The sequence below is a fragment of the Leptidea sinapis genome, chromosome 15 (genome assembly GCF_905404315.1).
Source record: "Leptidea sinapis chromosome 15, ilLepSina1.1, whole genome shotgun sequence".
NCBI classification, from domain to species: domain Eukaryota; kingdom Metazoa; phylum Arthropoda; class Insecta; order Lepidoptera; family Pieridae; genus Leptidea; species Leptidea sinapis.
This window is the reverse complement of record NC_066279.1, coordinates 7,319,759-7,323,343: the sequence shown is the minus strand read 5'-3', so window position 1 is coordinate 7,323,343 and position 3,585 is coordinate 7,319,759. Positions and strand designations below refer to the sequence as shown.

At 37.7% G+C, this 3,585-nt stretch overlaps 1 long non-coding RNA gene across 1 annotated transcript; it reads right to left on the bottom strand.

Annotated features, from left to right (window-relative positions):
• Positions 1-835: 835 nt before the first annotated feature.
• LOC126968288 (uncharacterized) lies at positions 836-3,319 on the bottom strand. Its single transcript, XR_007730182.1, has 3 exons — positions 2,949-3,319; positions 2,657-2,760; positions 836-1,796 (listed from the first exon to the last, which is right to left on the bottom strand). It is a non-coding gene; the product is annotated as an uncharacterized LOC126968288 (long non-coding RNA).
• Between the last annotated feature and the right edge of the window lie 266 nt (positions 3,320-3,585).

Sequence of the window (3,585 nt, the reverse complement as noted above, 5' to 3'; positions counted from 1 at the left end):
TATTGAAAAAATATTCGTTTTATTAAATTACTTCCGCTTTTTGCATATCAATCTTATATAAATAAAATAACCTTACCGATGATACGTCACACTATCTTTTTTCTAATCGTCAATATCTTATTTAAGCACTTTTACGCTTAGGCTTGTTGTTTGACACGCAGTTGACAAACGACTAAGGAGAAAAGTGTGCTTACACTGTCTTGAAGCACACTTTTGCCGTTCCGTTATCAGACTGCGAATGATATGTCGATATGTGTAGAACGTCATTGGTAGTAGGCAATGACGTGTAGTAGGGTAACCAAAGTCACATTTTAACGAGGGTTTAGCTTTTATGTTTAATTTTAAAACAAATCGAATATCTTCAATAGATTCGCTCGTTTCAACGGAAAGAAATACAAATAGGCGCGTACTGACTGAGCGAGGCATACAGCGAGGCTTCCTCGGCCGTATGCCTCGCGACGATTTTCTGAACGAGGCTGCCTCGCTACAAAACCATCGTCGCAAGGCTGCCTCGCTACAAAACCATCGTCGCAAGGCTGCCTCGCTACAAAACCATCGTCGCAAGGCTGCCTCGCGAGGAAAAGCCGAGCCATCGTCCGGTCCGAACATTTAGTATAAAGCGAGTTGTCAAGATGAGACCACGCGTGCAGATCGCCGTCGCAGCTGTTCTGTTTTTACTAATTCATCGACTTATAAAGAAAAAGAATCGAAAATCTAAAAGGTTTTGGGTTAAAAAATTATATCGAAACAGAAGTGAATATAGTGAATAGATTATATGCAGACTTAATTTTCGATGGTGAAGAACATAATTTCACACGAATGCCTGAGAGTGAATTTGAAATACTGTACTCACTTGTAAATGCCAAAATAAGCAGGAGTGACACAAATTTCCGCAAAGCAATTACTGTACGAGAAAGATTGTTGATAACATAAAGATTTTTGGCAACAGGAGATTCCTACACCAGCTTACAATATTTATTTCGGGTTTCGAAACAAAGGATATCAGTAATTGTTCCTGATGTTTGTGACGCCATTATTGAACAATTAAAGGACTATGATAAGGTATGTATAATGAAACATATTTATATAATCAGACATTGTTTTAATCGTTGCTTTTTTACCTATTGTTATGTTTATTGTTACTCACAAATTTTTGTAATTATTCATATTTACTCACACATTGCTAACTATAATCTTTACTTATATATCTAAGAATATTGCAACACGAAGACTTTTTAAATCTATTTATTCATTATGTGGAGGTGGCATTGATGAAATAGAATGTATCGGCGGAGGAGGCATTGGTGAGGTAGAAGTTATTGGTGACGGAGAAGGCATTGGTGAGCTAGAATGTATCGGCGGAGGAGGCATCGGTGACATTGAAGGGATAGAACAAGAGTTACCTGAAGTGGAATATGCAGAACCGTAGGTGTGAGTATAGTAACCTGTGTTTGGCATATAATGTTGGTGTGCACCAGTATCTGTTTCAAAAATGATCCTACAGATAGAATTTTTACATGCGCTAAAGTATAATTGTCGTATTTTCTTAGTTCGTGAGCAATGTATTGCCCAAAAGCATCATATGAATCGTTTGCACGGGGCTGCGAAGCATTAGCGTCGCCTACACATTGTTTCAAAAGTTTAAATGCTTCGGTTATAGTATTATCTGATATCTCTTGTACAGCTGCAGATCTCTTTTTAGCTCTTCTTTTTGGAATTTCTTGTTGTTGTCCCAGTCCTCTAGTTGATTCTTGAGTTTCATTCCTGCTTTCATCACCTTCTTCCTGAATGTCTTCCTGTAAAATTAATAAAACATTTTATTTTCAGACACCATCAACTGAAGAAGAATGGCTCGCGATTGCCAATGAATTTGAGAAAAAATTGAATTTCCCACATATAATTGCGGCAATGGATGGCAAACATGTCATTTTACAGTCACCAATAAATAGTGGAAATGATTACGATTGTTACAAATTATTTCCCAGTATAGTGTCCTCTTCGCCCTTGTCGACGCTAATTACAAGTTTTTGTATGTGGATATTGGCAGCAAGGGTCGTATTTCAGATGGTGGAGTTTTCAAAAACACAAACTGATATAATAAACTTGAAAAAAAGGAACTCAAAATTCCTTCACCGATAATTTTGCAGGCGCCCTACTCAGTAGAAGTACCTTACTTCATATTGGGTGATAAAGCGTTTGTATTGAATGAGTACACATTGAAACCATTTGAAGGTACTCCAGAAAGAGGCTCAGCTGAAAGAATTTTCAATTATCGGCTTTCTAGAGCAAGAAGAGTAGAAGAGAATGCATTTGGAATTTTAAGCTCAGTTTACCGAGTATTAAGAAAACCTCTTCTACTGGAACCAGAAAAGGCAACAAAAGTTGTCTTAGCTACCATTTGTTTGTATAATTATTTGCGTAGGGATGAAAATTCGAGTAGACTGTTCACACCGCCAGGATCATATGATACTGAAGCAAATGAAGAACTTGTACCAGGTAGTTGGAGAAATGAACCAAACATGACATCAATGTTACCTATACAAGCTGTACCACGAAGAGGACAACAAAACGTAAAGCAAATTCGTTTGCATTTGGCCAGACACTTCATAACAAATGGTGCGATTCCATGGCAAAATAATTATCAATAGTCACTTACTTGCGTATGAAAAGTATCTTGAGTTTCACCTGGATCATTTCTATCTCCCATAAAGCTGAAAGCTCCATATGCATACCATGTTGAAGTATACACCTCGTCACGACCTGAAAAACACGAATTTTGAGTGACTCGAAACAAAAGATAAAATGACATGACAAGTGTATACTATAATACTTATTAATTTTTAATATAATGTTAATATTTTTACTATTACTATTATTATTATAATAGTAATAGTAAAAATATAATTAGTACCTAATTTAAAAAAAGGAAAATATATATATAAAATTACCTGATCCTGTAACCCGGCTTTTTTTCTCCCTTGATTTTTCTCTTCGGTATGATCCCATCAAAGACTCCATCTTCTTTTTCAGATCTTTTACTGGGAGATTCATTTCTCTGCTTATATTTATCCATGCATCTTCCCTCAATCCCCTGTTTATGTATTGTGGACATTGCGCGTCCCAAAGAAGTTTGTAATTCCCATATTGCTCGATAAGTTTCAAGCACAGCTCCTTATCCATGACGCGAGCGAGCGAGGCACACAACGTCCGTCCTGAGTGCGCGCGCCAAATGGACTGAGGCACCTTTGAGCGCGGCAAAAAACCGACACGAGGCGGATTGGCCGAGGCAATGCTCGCCCGAAGCAGCGCGTGCGCTTGCCGCGGGCGAGGCGCGTACTGACTGATCGAGGCATGCGAGGCGCTCAGTCAGTTCGCGCCTAATGAAGAACAGCTGGAAATAAACATTTTATTAAGTTCTTTTTAGTGTAATCAAAAGCAGCCAGATACAAATAGTACAGCCAAAGAGATATTAATCAAGTATAATACTATAAGCAAAATGACTTTTCCCCGACCTATTAATTATATTCATCTGATGCTTAAACAAAATTACCTGATTCATCTCTATACATGCAGTTGAAAAAGATT